This window comes from Martes martes (genome assembly GCF_963455335.1).
Source record: "Martes martes genome assembly, chromosome: 16".
NCBI lineage: Eukaryota > Metazoa > Chordata > Mammalia > Carnivora > Mustelidae > Martes > Martes martes.
In genome coordinates this window covers 26335867-26351993 of record NC_137904.1, presented here as the reverse complement: position 1 = coordinate 26351993, position 16127 = coordinate 26335867, and the positions used below count along the sequence as shown (strand labels likewise).

The following is a 16127-nucleotide window of genomic DNA, read 5'->3' as shown; positions in this document are numbered from 1 at the left end:
GGATTAAAGAGAGGGCAAGAGGGACGTAATTGGAAGGCAGAAGGCAATTGCAACAGTCCAAGAATAAGATGTTGGTGACTCAGATCCAGGGATGGCGGCAGGAATGGAGAGGAGTGAAGGGATTTGATTATTTTTAAGACAGAATTAATAGGATCAAGGGGTTGGTTTTATGGGGGGGGGGAGAAAGAGGGATGGATCTCAAACAAATCCCACACAAGATCAACAATGTTTATCGGGGTGCTGAGAACTGAGAGATGAAGTCCTGGAAAGGAGCAGATTCCAGGGGTGAGGGGCAGGACAGGGGTGGGGGTTCAAACTTTCCATTTGATGGCAAAAATTGACCAATTGGTAAATCCTGGGGAAGGGTGTTTGAGAGTTTATTGTATGACTGGAAAGTTTTTTTGCTAGTTTAACAGTTTTCCAGGATAGAAAAAAATATTGATTTGGGGACATGTTAATTTTGGGAATCCTAGGGTAAGATAGATGAGACAACATGTCAGGATAGCAGTTGGATATATGAGTATGTAGTTTTGCTGAGAAGTCATAAGAAGAAAAAGACATAACATTTAGGAATCTATTATATGCATTTATATATGTAATATAATTTATATGTAATGTATATGTTTTTATATATAGGTATATGTATACATATATATATATCTAAATATTATTTCTAGTGTCTTCAGAATAGTTATTTAGCTGCTTGCCACCATTTATTAAAGCAGCCCCTTATTTTGGATGGTTCAGCTATTTTTAAGCTTCAGCTTATCCAGAAAATGCAGCAGTAGAGTTATTTTGTGAATCCCTTTACGTAGCTTTGGAACCCAGGTATGAAATTCCTGATCCAAAGAGTAAGAAGGTCTTTGATGCTCTATATATGGGAAACTTTCCATTAGGATCAGCAACTCTGATTTTTTTTTTTTTCATACGAAAAAAGTGGTTTCCAATTACTTGGAACATAATTCGTGTGGACCGCTGTACTTTCCTGGGAAGGTGATGGAGGGAGTTGCTTTGAAAACACAGCTGTGTCCAGGTAACTCCAACAGGGTTGTTGAACAGGAATGGGGTCTCTGGAGGCATCTATGCCAGGAGCGTGCTGCTCAGAGGACAAGAAGCAAACAGGTGATAGGATGGTGGCATCAGGAAGCTGCCTGGGAGCCTCAAAGGCTGCAGATGATGACTGTTTTAGAGTAGGTCTTGGCCCCTAACCAGCGAGAATGTCTAAAGCTGGCTGGAAGGAGGAAGACAGTTGGTTCTAGGGAGATCAGAAGGCGCTGAGCCCACCGCTAGAGGGCACCATCGGGCTCTTCCTCATCTGGACACACTGTGGTTTGGACACAGATGCTCCCTGGCAAGGAGATAGTTCAGTTGTGTTGGTTTTGTCATCCTTAGCCTGGGGCAGGAAGGGCCAGACAGGAGGGACAAGAAAAACAGTGATGACCTGTTTATAAAATGCTTTCCTAACCGCCATTGCATTTAACCCACCAACACACTCAGCAACTGGGGTGTTCGGAAGTGGGGATGACTGAGAGGCAGAACCAAGAACAGACCCAGCCCCCACGCCCCTCAATATGTCTTACCGAGGCTAGGTTCAAAGGTTGCCTTCTAGGGGTGCCTGGGTGGCTCAGTCCTTAAGTATCTGCCTTAAGCTCAAGTCATGATCCCGGAGTCCTGCGATCCAGCCCCGTGCAGTGCTCCCTGCTCAGCAGGAAGCCTGTTTCTCCCTCTCACACTCCCCCTGCTTGTGTTCTCTCTCTCATTGTCTCTCTCTCTCTGTGTCAAATAAATATATAAAATCTTTAAAACAAAACAAAAACAAGAAACAAAGGTTGCCTTCTAGAGGACTCATTCATTCAACAACTACTGCATCACTTGCTAGTCCATTTGGGGTAGGTGTCAGGTACTGGGATGAAGAGACATGGTCCCTACCTGTGTTTATGTCTTACAGCTACGGTTACAAATTCCCAGAAACTTGATGGCTGAAAACTGGTCATTTCTTAGCTCCCAGTTTTGGAGGCCAGACGTCTGAAAGCAGTTTCAGTGGGTGGAAATCAAGGTGTTGGCAGAGCCACACTCTCTCCAGAGGCTCAAGGGGAGAATTCATTCCTTGCCTCTTCCAGCTTCTGGTAGCTGCCAGCATTCCTTGGCTTGTAGCCACATCACTCCAATATCTGCCTCCATTCTCACACTGCCCTCTCCTCTGTGTGTCCTGGTTGTCTCACAGAAGGATAGTTATCCTGGCATTTGGGATGCACAGAGATAATCCAGGATCACCTCCTCCTCTCAAAATCTTTAATTTACTCACATCTGCAAAAAAAGCTTTACCATAAAAGGGAACCCTGACAGGTTCCAGGGATTAGGACCTGATATCTTTGGGGCCACCATTCAGCCCACTACACTGCCCTCAAGCATTCACAGTCTGATGGGGGAAACAATGGCACAGACAAGCGATTATAACATAATAGATGATGTACAGTAATGCAGATGCATTATGGATAGAAGAGGGTCTCAGGAGGGCTTCCCAGAGGAAGCAACATTTGAGCTGAGACATGAAAGATGAGTAGAAATGAGTCAGGCAGATGACTGGAGTGGGGCATTTGGGAGGGTGGGGTATCAAATCAGACCTTCTCTGGGTGAGTGAATGACATGCAGGGAGTTCTGTTTCCATAGCATTAATGTGTTTGATTATCATCTAATTATGAATTATTTGCTAGAAGAACTAGGGAAAAGAGTACTTTAGAACAAAAATAAAATGGCTTCTGTCTTCTGAAAGTCAGAGAAAAGTGGGGACGACCACAGGAGGGAAAGGGAATTCATTGCACGCATATAGTTATGGTAGGGCGTCTTCTGCTCCAAGGTATCTTCCTCTTGGAGGGCGTTAGAGGGCCTCTGCTCTGGGGCATCTTCCTCTCCATATATTTCAAAGGGGTCCTTATGTGACTCCTTCAGCACTGCCTATCTGTACTGTTGTCAGGCAGCTATAGTGAGTGCATGTCCGCAAAGGTGAAAATGGAAAAGTAGGGAATCCTCACCCAGCAGCACCACACAGGAGACATCAAGCCAAATATATACTCTCTCTTCTAGGCAGGCCCCCCCATGGCTCAAATCCTGGTCCATATCTCTCTATGTTAAGCTTGGCTGAACAGAGCCACCTTCACCCACTCCCAGAGAGCCTCCTGCCACCAGAACCAGCTCTCAGCAGCCAAGTTCCCGCTGTCTTTTCCTTGGTCCCCATGTGGTGCCCTCAACTCCCCCAAGTCCACAGTAACACTAGAAGCAAAATGTACATCCCCACATCTATTCCAGAAGGGGGAAGTAAAGAAAGAACCCGGCTGCAAACACTCTTCTAGCTGTCTCCTAGCCCATCATGCCTGTATCCTTCTGGCCAGTGGCCCCAATTCCCATCCTCAGTCTCATGGTTCCTAGAGCAATCGCTTGATGGACAGAGCAGGAAGGGGTGGGACTGATCTCATCCTGCCTTGCTCCAGGCTGGGGCACAGGGCCACCGCCTCCAGAGTTCGTTTCCAGAGTGGCCCCTGTTCTTTCTCTGGAGCACTTTTTCTCTTTTCTAGAAGATTCCTTCCTTCAAGAAACTACTGCTTCTCCAGCTTCATCTTTAATCACAGGAGCTGAGTGCCTTTTCAATGTGGACCCTAACCACAGGTGATTGGCCCAGCAGTGGTCACCTGACCAGAACTGGGCCAATCATGGTCCTTCAAAGGAGGTCTGGCTCCAGGAAAAGACTGGCCAGAGCAGAGGTGGCCAGAGCAGAGGACGCGTTATGTCAGCAGCTGCAAGCAGCCACAGCCTGATTAGTGAAAAATGTCATTTGGCAGTGAACAATAAAAATAAAGTAGACATAAAGAGAAGTAGGAGGTGAGAGTCAGAGAGAGGAAGAGGTCTGGTTTCTTCATGATAATCCAACTCCCGATGCTGGTTTATCCTTGGCGGGCTTCTCAGCCCTTCCATTCTACAAGATGCTCCAGTCATCCCTTCAGGAACTGTCTCCCAACCTCTTTTGCCCTCTTGAAGTTGCCCAGAGACAGTTTCTGCTTTCAACCAAAAGGGAACCCTAGCTCATCATGACCGGTGTTGACAGGTCCCGCTCTGAACAACCCTGCCTTGCCCACTCACAGCCCCTTCCAATGCTTTCCTCTCCCTAATGAACCTCACTCTTCTCTCTGTTCCCGATACCTAGTCCCTCTCATTAGGAGAACTGACTGCTTATGCCTGTCTCTGGCTATTTATTTCCAGTCTCCTGATATCTCCATTTCCAGTAGTACTTTGACAAATAGTTATACCAATAAGCACACCCTCCTTTGACAGGCCCCCTTGACTTCTCTTGGTTAATGGCATCTCTAGGCAGGCCACCCAGGACACATCCGACACCGGGGACAGACTCTGATTCTGTTTTTCTTCAGATGCACTTAGTCTTCACCTCTCTGGCCCCATCAGACTCTCAGAAGTTCTCCCTTGCCATGTGATTGTAGGCAATTACACGCAATCAACACTCCCTTGGATCCTATGCATTCACACGTCAGGACCTGAACTCACAGGGCAGGCAGAAAGTGAGCAGGGATCACAGCTCATTCTGTAGTAATTCACCTGCAGACACCAAGGTGGAGAAGAAAATGTGGTCTTTATCTCCTGAACCTGGAGACTGGCAACCTCCCCCACTAAGAAGGTCTGCCAGATTACAAATGACTTCAGCATTGCAGTCGGGAATCCACACTGAGAATTCTAATCTTTCTCTCTAATTTGGCCAAGTGCCTAAAGGAGTCATTTTCTTGCTGTAGCCACAGAGGCTGGGAATTCCAGGCTCTGAGTTATAACTCAGGGTTACAATTATTAATAAACTCTCACCTAAAATTCAGTTTCATGTCAACCACTGAAATTACCCTTGCTGGTGTAATAGGGTTTACCATGTTCAGGCTCTTGAAGGGAAAAGAAATAATTCATGAGATTAAGCTTCAAATGTTTGTCCTCTTCGGCAGGGTTGTCCTTGGGAAGAAAAGTAGTCTTCAAACCATTCCTTTGCTGCTGCCCAGCATGCTTATGACACAAGGGGGTTTGTTTTCTTAGAGTTCTCTTGTCCATCTTTCTCTCTTCTGTAATAGGAATGGTCTCCTGCTCCCTCTGCAAATCAAGGAAAGTGCTTAAGAAAATGCTGTATCACACACTTCGCATGAAAAGTACAAAGTACATAATGTAGCATTCAGTCCACAAGAAGAAGAGATCCAAACAGGGGATTTAGAAGGTCAACATGAGTGTTCTGTAAACATCAAAATAAGCAGTATATGTAGGGAGCCACCTGGTTTGCAGCATACTTTCTCATATGGTTGTTGGTTTGAACAACAACCCCGAGTAATAGAAAAAGTCATCTGACTCCCATTTTCCAGTGGATTTGTTCCTGGAGACAGCCAATGCTTCCCCAGGTGTCACTGCTGATGCGTAGCATAGCCCAGGCTTCACCTCCCATCTTCTGATTGTATACGTGATGCTCTATCCACATGATCATGCCTCAAGGAAGTTATCTACTACAGTTTTAATTTAAAATAGGAGCGGCAGGCTTTTTCTACCAAGGGCCAGGTAATAAATATGTTACACCTGCAGGACATGCCGTCTCTCACAATTACCCAATACTGGGCACATAGTACAAAAGGAGCCATAGACAATATGGAGGCAATGGATGTGGCCAAGTACCAATAAAACTTTATTGACAAAAGTGAATGGCAAGCCAGATTTGGCCTGCATGCTTTAATCTGCCCACCCTCTGGTTTAAAAGTATCAAGACCAAATCTTTATGTGAAAGTTAGAGCTAAGGTTGAAGTCAGCAACTCTGCTCCCCTCACTGATGCTGACATGAAGGCCATTTCCTTTTCCCAGTAGCACAAAATTCCCTGCCTCTCTACCTTTCACATGGCATAGTCAGCACGTTCCCAACCTACCCTAACACCTACCCACCCCCCAGAAGAATGGAGCTTCAAACCAGGGAGGACCCTGGGAAAAACACTAATGGAAACAGCGGCTGTTAGGTTGAGCCTTAAGGGTACAGAAAGTAGGATTTAAGGTTTTTGAATTACATATTTTCCAATAGGCCATGAATTCAGTTCTTGCCTACACTTCTGTGTCCCTGCCCCATTCACTCCTCATTCTTTCCATCACCTCCTGGTCTCTCTCCACCTCTCAGTCTCTCCAGCACTCCAACTCACACTTTCCATGGCATCATATCTAGCTCTGACTTAAAAAAAAAAAAAAAAAAAAGTCTTATACTCTGGCTTCCAAATGCCCAATAGCACCTTCAAAACAAGGAGAAGCTTAGCTGACAGGTCACACATCCAACCTTTTAAAAGACTAAAGGAACTTCCAGCTGTAAAGGAGTGAAGACATCAACAAAACCTCTTTGCAAAAAAACAGCTATAAAACTAGACAAAATTGTCAAAAAAAAAAACAACCCAAAAAACAAAAACCCCAACCATTTCAAGTCTGGCAATTGGCCAAAGGCAAACAACACATTTGAAAACTCTGGAACTTTAGGTAGGAACAGCAGGAGTCTAGGGCATTCTTGCTGGCCATGAAAACCAGCAGCTTCACTGCCAGAGCGGGCTGACTCGATGGAGAGTGGAAGGCAGGGCCTGTGCCAACTGTGAATGTGGAAACTGCAGCTCTCCTAGCCTCAGGTTGAGATCCCAGGTAAGATAAACCACAGACCCAAGAACTAGCCAGAAGTTTAACAGGGAGATCCTGGAAATGATAGATGAGAGACTACAGGGGGCTTGATAAGCTCTCTATACACCCATGCCTGACCTGGGTGTTCAAACATCAGGGACCTGTGAATGCCTGGTGGGAAGTAAAAACCATGGCAAAGCTGAAAATTGCATGACCTTTAAATGCACTCTCCAGCCCACACAGAGATCCACCCGCAGGAGGTGGGTAGCCCTGTTGGCTAGAGGTGTTTGAGCACAAACTCCACCCAATCATTGGATGACCACTAAGCTAGGTGGAAAAAAAAAAAAGACTCAAGGATGACAAGCTAAAATATAAAAATAAGAAATTTTTAAGAAACTAAGCAGAGACATAAACAGTTGGACAGCACGTGGCAAAAAATTGTGCAGATTAAGGCTAGGCAAATGGGCACAGATTACAAAAACTGAATCAAAAAGGAATGCAAAATGTGACTAGGGCTCTAACAAGTGAAGGAATTGAATTAATAATTAAAAATCTTTTATACAAATAAAAAGCTCAGCCCCAGATGGCTTCACTGTTGCATTCTATCACATTTTTAAAGAGGAAATAATACCAATCCTCCATAAACTCATTCAGGGAATAGGAGAGTGGGGGACACTTCCCAGCTCGTTAGATAATGCCAGTATCACCCTACCACCAAAGACAGACAAAGGAACCACAAACAAGACCTACAGATCAATATTCTTTATAAACATAAATGCAAAATGTCTTAAATATTAACAAACTGAATTGATCAATATATTAAAGAGATTATGCATCCTGAGGAAGTGGGATTTGTCCCAGAGATGCAAGATTGGCTGAACATGTGAAAATCAATTCACGTGATACGCTATAATAAAAGGATAAAGAACAAAACCCACATAATTACAATAGGTGCAGAAAAAGCATTTGACAAAATCTAATATCCATTCATGATAAAGAATTTTTTCAACAAAATAAAAATATAGGGATCTTCCTCAGTGGATAAAAGGTACCTATGGAATAAACGAAACAAGATGGGATCGGGAGGGAGACAAACCATAAGAGACTCTTAATCTCACAAAACAAACTGAGGGTTGCCAGGGGGAGAGGGGTAGGGAGAGGGTGGTTGGGTTATGGACATTGGGGAATGTATGTGCTATGGTGAGCGCTGCGAAGTGTGTAAACCTGGCAATTAACAGACCTGTACCCCTGGGGCTAATAATACATTATATGTTAATAAATAAATTAAAAAATTATAAAAAATAAAGCTAAAAAAGTATTACTGGGACTTCAGTAGCTTATATATTAGGAAACAAGAGAAATATGGTACTTATGCATTATATACCTTCCCATCCAAAGACTAGCCTGACAAGATGTTACAGATGATGAGTTTTCATCAGGGTCTTCAGAAGTGGAGCTCTGGGCCAATACTCCTGATGCTTGACTTGCGATGTCTTTGTAAAGCTGAATAAACTGGCACAAATTCATAAAAAAAAAAAAAAGATACCTATGGAAGCTTTACAATTTATATAATATTTAATGATGAAAGACTGAATGTTTCTCACAGCAACTCTCATGACTCCTGTTCAGTATTATACTGAATATTCTCACCACTGTAATAAGGCAAGGCAAGGAAATTAGCAACACACAGGCAGGAAAAGAAAAAGTAACACTTTTTATTCAATTACAGCATGATCCTGTATGTAGAAAAACCTATCTGTATGTATGTATGAATGTATGTATTTATATGTATGTATGTATGTATATGTATGAAACCTATCAGGAAAAAAACACAACTAGAACCAATGAACAAATTTTGCAAAAGTGCAGGTTACAAGATCAATGTTTCAAAATCAGTTGCATATTTATACACTAGCAATGAACAATCCAAAAATAATAATTAGGAAAAAAATCTTATTAACAATGGTATAAGAAAGAGTAAAATACTTAAAAAATAAATTTAACAAAAGTGCAAAACTTGATCACCAAAAACTATAATGCTGAGAGAAATTTTTAAATATCTAAATAAATGGAGAGAGAGTCCATATTCATGGTTTGAAGGACTCAGTATTCTCTCCCAATTGATCTATAACTTCAAATCAAACCCAGGAAAGTTATCAAAGTTCTTTTTTTAGGAAATTGACAAGCTGGTTATGACGTTTATATAGAGATGCAAAAGATGTCAAATAAACAGAACTATTTTGTGAATGCACAAATTTGGACCACCCGATTTCAAAACTTAGTATACAGCTACGGAAATTAAGGATGTATGGTACTGTGCCACCCTAAGAATAGACATAGAGATCAATGGACCAGAAATGAAAGTCCTAAAATAAATCCTTTTCTCGATGGTCAATTAATTTTTGACAAAGTTGCCAACTCAGCTCAGTGGGGTAAGGATGGTCTGTTCAACCAATGGTGCTGGGACCATAGACTATTAGTATACAAATTTAAACCCTTACATCATAAGATACACAAAAATTAGCTAAAAATTGAGGCGCCTGGGTGGCTCAGTCAGTTAAGTGTCTGCCTTCAGCTCAGGTCATGATCCCAGGGTCCTGGGATCGAGCCCCGCATCAGGCTCTCTGCTCAGTGGGGAGTCTGTTCTCTCTTTGCCCCTCCCCCTCCCCCATTCATGCTTCCTTGTGCATGTGTTCTCTCTCTCTCTCTGAAATAAATAGAATCATTTAAAGAAAATTAGCTCAAAATGGATCACAGACCTAAATGTAAGAGCTAAAACTACAAACCCTTATGGGAGAAAATCTTTCTGACTTTGCATTAGGCAAAGACTTCATAGATACAACACCAAGAGTATGGTCCATAAGAGAAACAATTTGACAAATTAGACTTCATCTAAATAAAAAATAATTATTCTTCAAAAGGCACTATTAAGAAAATGAAAAGATGAGCCACAGAGTAAGAGAGACTATTTGCAATATAAATATTTGCAAGTAATATAAAGGACTTATATTCAGAATATGTAAAGAACTCTTACATCTCAATTATAAAAGATAAACAGTTTATTATTTTTTTTTAATGGTCAGAAGAGGGGCTCTTGGCTGGCTCATTCAGTGGAGCATTTGATCCTTGATCTTAAGGTTGTGAGTTTGAGACTCACATTGACTATAGAGATTACTTTTAAAAAGACCTTGGGCGCCTGGGTGGCTCAGTAGGTAAGTATCTGCCTTTGACTCAGGTCATGATCCCCAGAGTCCTGGAATCAAGCCCTGAGTGGGGCTCCCTGCTTATAGAAAAGTCTGCATCTCCCTCTCCCCCTCCCTCTGCCCTCCGCCCTCTGCCCTGCCTTGTGCTCTTGCTCTCTCTCTCTCTCTCAAATAAATAATTAAAATCTTAAAAAAAAAAAAAGGTAAATAGACAGAATATTTGGGTAGACATAAGACCAAAGAAACCAAAGAATGGTTAATAAGCACATGAAAAGATACTGCATGTCATTAGTCTTTAGGGAAATGCAAATTGAAACCACAAAGAGACACCACTCTGTATCTACTAAAATATCTCTAATCAAAAAAACCAACAATCGCTGATCTCAGTGACTATGAAAAAACTGGAGCCCTCAGTCATTGCAGGTGGAAGTACAAAGTACAGCCAGACTTAAATTCTCTTGTGCTGCTCTGACTGTGGGCTCTTCGCTTGTCTCATAGATCTTCTGTCTGGCTTCCTAACAACCCACTTACAAAACTCACCCTCTCCTTGCCTTCCACATGCCCAAAACCCCACTCACACAAAGCACTGATGAGTATAGAGTATACTTCATTCTTTAAAAAAAAAAAAAAAAAGATTTTATTTATGTATTTAACAGAGAGAGAGAGAGAGATCACAAGTAGGCAGAGAAGCAGGCAGAGAGAGAGAGAGGAGGAAGCAGGCTCCCCGCTGAGCAGAGAGCCCGATGTGGGGCTTGATCCCAGGACCCTGAGATCATGACCTGAGCCGAAGGCAGAGGCTTAACCCTCTGAGCCACCCAGGCGCCCCGAGTATACTTTATTCTGACACCTCGTGGAGCCAAAGAAGAGGAAGTCATCTGCACTGGAGCACTTAAACCAACTGTACATAGAACATTTGATATTCGTAACATGCTCTCAAGCCATCTCTGAGAACATTCACAGGTCCTTCACGCTGTGTTGTTGTAACTCCATACCCTCTCTTCTTTCGTCGTTCCATCCTCCTTTCCACTCCTACTTCAGCCCCCAAATATATATTTATATTTATACTTGTATATGCATATATTCTTTTCCTCTTCCTTTCTCATGAAGATCAGTTTATCTACCTTTTTGAGGTCTTGTCCATTTTCATGCCAAGTGGCTTATCGTGACATTTGCCTCAAACCATGGTATCAGCCAGGTTTCCAAATTGAAAGTTACAGAAGAGTGGAAAGAAAGAGAAAGAAAAGAAAAGAAAAGAAGGAAGGAAAGAAGGAAAGAAGGAAGGAAAAGAAAGAAGGGAAGGTGGGAGGGAGGGAGGGAGGGAGGGAGGAAAAAAAAGACTCCAGATGATTGAAGCAGAGAAGACCTTTGCTGATACTGAGTTGCTCAAAAAATTGCCAAGAAGACTGTAGAATAGAATCATCCTCAGAAAATAAGCAGGAACACAGGTAGGCTGTGCAGGATAGCCCACACTCTAGAACAAGATCAGTGAAAATCCTGCTTCTGCCACCATTGAACCCAAGACACGGAAGCTCGCACAAATGGGTCTGCCACCCCATCCGTAGAAATAGGATGCCTCTGCACCCCTCCACTACTGCTTCCAGAATTCCCCACCATCATTGTTTCTTGGCCTCAAAGTCTGGAGTGTTTCTCCAGATTGATTGGTTGGACCCAGGTCCTCTGCCTGCCTCCTAACCACAAAGGAGACTGGAAAAATGAGTCATTGGACTTTTCAGCTGTTAGGGTGAGAGTCTCTTCTCACCAAATTCTATACCATAAAGAAGTCTCCAAACATAGGAAGGGAATTCAGATGTTGAAGAACCCCAAAATAGCAAAAACAGCCTTTATGACTAATTTGAATAATGAGAAAATGTGCTCAACATAGTGATTCAGAAATTCTGAACGCCCTGATTTTCTTTGCGTAAGTTCTGTTTTGCTGTATCCAAGATAATGAAGAAGAAAAGTTGGGGGTTTGGCCTGAGTAGGAAAGGCAGGACATTCCCTAATTCTTTGCATTGTTATGCACATCTTGGCCCTCCCATCCATGGGTCCCCTCTGAGTAACTATGCCTTGTTTGCCCAGGGGCTGGCACAATCCTTGAACAGCCCACGCCTCCCTCCACACTGTGAAGCAATTACAGTTCTGTAAACAAATGCTTACCTTCTCCTGCCAGCTGCTATTTAAAGGAATCTTGAAGCCAAACTCACCTTTAAAGGGAAGAATCCTAATTGTGATGGAAATATATATTGTGATGGAAATATCACAATTACCATGAAATTTTGCATATTGGCTGTTAAGGTAGAATTCACCTAACAATATTGAGCCACCATTATAAATATACATTTCTCATGACATTTTCTGGTACTCTCCCAGAGAGCTCCTGGTTAGAATAAAGTAGAAATGTCAAATGCAGGGAGCCCTCTACTCTGGGCCCATTTTTATTTTATTATTCAGCTCATTCCTGGCTGCCTAATAAAAGCCTATAGTTTACTCTCATGATTTCTACGTGTTCTTTGGAATAATCTCTTTAACTGTCTAAAAGGCAGGAGGATATTCCGTTGGGAACTCATGTTAGACCCAATAACCCATGTCCTCCCAGGCAGAAATGGAACGTGGAGGTCTTAGTGACCAAAGGGACCCCATAGGTATGTTATCTTTGTCCCATATGATAAGGGACGTAAGTCTTTTTTATTTTAAAATAAAACAAAAACCTTTTTATTTTAAAATAAAAGAAATACAGGGGCGCCTGGATGGCTCAGTCGGTTAAGCGTCTGTTTTCGGCTCAGGTCACGGTCCCAGGGTTCTGGGATGGAGCCCCTGCATCAGGGTACCTGCTTCTCCCTCTCCCTCTGCCCCTCCCCCCAACTCCTGTGCGCTCTCTCTTTCCCTCTGCTCTCTGTCTCTGCCTCTCTCAAATGAGTAAATAAAATTTAAAAAAAAAAAGAAATCAGACATTTCTCAAGAAGCCCCAATTTCTTATGGTGGAAAACAATATTTCAAGACCACCATCTGTGTCCTAGAGGTACTCATTGCTTCTAGGCCTTTTCACTGGACTGAGCTAGAAAATATACACACTCCAGATAGGGATACTTTCAACTCAAATTCAGAACTCCTGCATTTTACCTAATCTCTTCCCTTTTACATCTGTATCTCCTTTCTGCCAAACTGGGTCTCCTGGTTTCTTAAGGGTGCAAGAGATAATAAGGTTAGAATTCCCCATGATTGATCATTTGCTTTATCTCACATTATCCACTCAACAGTCTCAGAAAAACAATACAAATGCTACTACCACAAATACGATTACTGAAAATGATTGGAAAAAACATCTGCATATGGGGCACCTGGCTGGTTCACTGGGTTAAGCATCTGCCTTCAGCTTAGGTCATGATCTCAGAGTCCTGGGATCATACCCTCCCCCAGCATCTATCCGGCTCCCTGCTCAGCGGAGTGTCTGCTTCTCCTTCTCCCTCTGCCCGCCCCCCTGCTTGCGCTCTCTTGCGCACTCTCCCTCTTAATTAAATAATAAAATAAAATGTTCTTTTTAAATCTGCAATGGTCCCCTTATTGTCCCCTGAACTTGTGTAATTGCACTGTATCTAATTTTCAAATCATATAGACTTGCGGACTATGCTCTCTGCCTTGCGGTCCTCATTCAGTCTTATTCTTATATTAGCTGCGCCATAATGCTCACTACCACCCCTTCAGAGCGGTGTCTCTGGCTGTTACGCTTATCTGAAGCTTATTATCTAGTAAATCCCTCGGGAAGAGCTCCCGGGAATACTCTTCCTTGAGTTCTTACATGCGTATAGTAGTTACCTGTGCCCTTTGCACATGTCAACCAGTTTTTCTGGATATAAAACTCCCGAATTGTATTTGCTTTCCTTAGGTACCTTAAAAACATTACTTCATTGTCTTCCGATATAAAGCATATTGTCAGAAAGTCTGATAACCTAATTTTTCTTTCCCTTATAAGCCATTTCCTCTTTTTTGGCTGCATGCCTAAATAAGAGTCTTCTGCCTTAGTATTTTCTTCTTAAAGTGCAGCAATTTTACCAAAATGCCTCACTATCCATCATTCAGGCTCAATTTTTCAGGTACGCTGTGGGCATGTGTTCTTTCAGTAGGTAGGTGCAGATCTTTAATTACTGTTGTTGTTTTAGGAGAGTTTCCTGAAATTATAATTTCTATTATTTGCTTCCCTGGCTTTGGCTTTGTTTTCAAGGGCCCCTGTTGCTACATATAAGGTAGTCCATGCCTCTTTCATATTTTCATTTTCTCTCAAATTACTCTTCTTTTTTCTCCTACTTCTTTTGAGTGTTACAGTTTTCTTCCTTTTGACCTTCTGTTATCTGGAAGGCCTTAGTTATTATCTGCGCACTCTCGTGTTTCTCCGACTTTGAGTCTTCCTTTCTGCAATGACTTTACCCCTTCTTTTCTTCTTTTTCCCGATGTGTAATTTTCCCGATGTAATTTCTGAGGTTATGATTATAATGACACTCACTTAAGTGGATGATGATGTCATTTCCTTAACGTCTTTTAGCTCCTTTGGAAGTAAGAAGTTGCAGTTTTTGTTTGTTTTGTAGGTGACTCTTTCTGGAATACTTTCACCTAGAAAGGTGTTACTTTGCTCCTTATTCTCTTTTGTTCGAATAGTAATTTTGTGTGACCTTCACCCTCAGAATTTTTTTTTTTTAAAGATTTTATTTATTTATTTGACAGACAGATCACAAGTAGGCAGAGAGGCAGGCAGAGAGAGAAGGAAGGAAGCAGGCTCTCTGCTGAGCAGAGAGCCCGATGCGGGGCTCGATCCCAGGACGCTGGGATCATGACCTGAGCCGAAGGCAGCGGCTTTAACCCACTGAGCCACCCAGGCGCCCCCACCCTCAGCATTTTTATTTTTATTTTATTTTATTTTATTTTTAAGATTTTATTTATTTAACAGAGGGAGAGAGATCACAAGTAGGCAGAGAGGCAGGCGGGGCGGGGTGGGGGGGGAAGCAGGCTCCCTGCTGAGCAGAGAGCCCGATGCAGGGCTCGATCCCAGGACCCTGAGGTCACGACCTGGGCCAAAGGCAGAGACTTAACCCACCGAGCCACCCAGGTGCCCCACCCTCAGCATTTTTATGATGTTTGTTTTTAAGTAAATGCAAGTTTCCTGAAGTTTGTGAAAGAGGCCCTTATTCCGAGAAGTTTTCTAACTGCTCGGGGCTCCCTCTTGGGTTGTTTTTGTGTTATATTTCAAAATATGGCAGCTCACCTTCTAAGATCACCTGGCTCTGCTCCCCTACCCCACTTGTATATGGACCTTCTCTTTCTTTTGATTCTATTATTCCTCTTCTGCTCAGTTTTGCTCCCACATCCAGCGCTTTCTCATTGGTATGTGGAACCTGTCTGTGCTGGGGATCCCTGGCTGGTCAGTTCTCGACATTCACAGGGTCTGGACAGCTCCATCCCTTCAGACCTGGCCACAGACCCCTTGCATTCACCCACTAGTAGTTTGGGTAGAACCTTCCAGTTTCTTTCTTTCTTTTTTTTTTTTTTTAAGTTATATTTAATGTTGGCTAACTCCTACTTAGCATCTTTTAGAATGCAGTATCCCAAAAGATGCAGGAAAAAATTATTTTCTAATAGAAATTAAACCCATCGTCATAAATAGTTCTTTTAAAAGTAGTTTTGTTTTGTTTTAAAGATTTTATTTATTTGTTTGACAGAGGAAGAGAGACAGTGAGAGAGGGAATGCAAGCAGGGGGAATGGGAGAGGGAGAAGCAGGCTTCCTGCTGAGCAGGGAGCCTGATGTGAGGCTGGATCCCAGGACAACCTGAGCCTAAGACAGACGCTTAATGACTGAGCCACCCAACACCCCTAAAAGTTTTTGTTTTTGTTTTTGTTTTAAAGATTTTATGTATTTGTCAGAGAGAGAGAGAGAGAGCGAAAGCCCAAGCGGGGGGAGTGGCAGGCAGAGGGAGAAGCAGGCTCCCCGCTGAGCAGGGAGCCCGATGCGGGACTCGATCCCAGGACTCCAGAATCAAGACCTGAGCTGAAGGCAGACGCTTAATTGACTGAGACACCCAAGCATCCCTAAAAGTAGTATTAAAAGACAGGAACACAAACACCTCGCAAACATACAATTTCCTAGCAAGATCTTTAAGTCTGTAATTCTCAGGTAAGTCCCTTTCATTCTTTTTCAAATAAAAATATCATAGAAAGTTTCCATTCTCTGTAATTGAGTCTTCATAAGTTATACAGCAGTAATGTTA

At 42.6% G+C, this 16127-nt stretch overlaps 1 protein-coding gene across 1 annotated transcript in view; it reads left to right on the top strand.

Annotated features, from left to right (window-relative positions):
• Positions 1 to 16127, top strand: part of ASIC2 (acid sensing ion channel subunit 2) — a gene marked incomplete at its 5' end in the record, with an annotated part of 981828 nt that overhangs the window by 571046 nt on the left and 394655 nt on the right. The window lies entirely within an intron of this gene.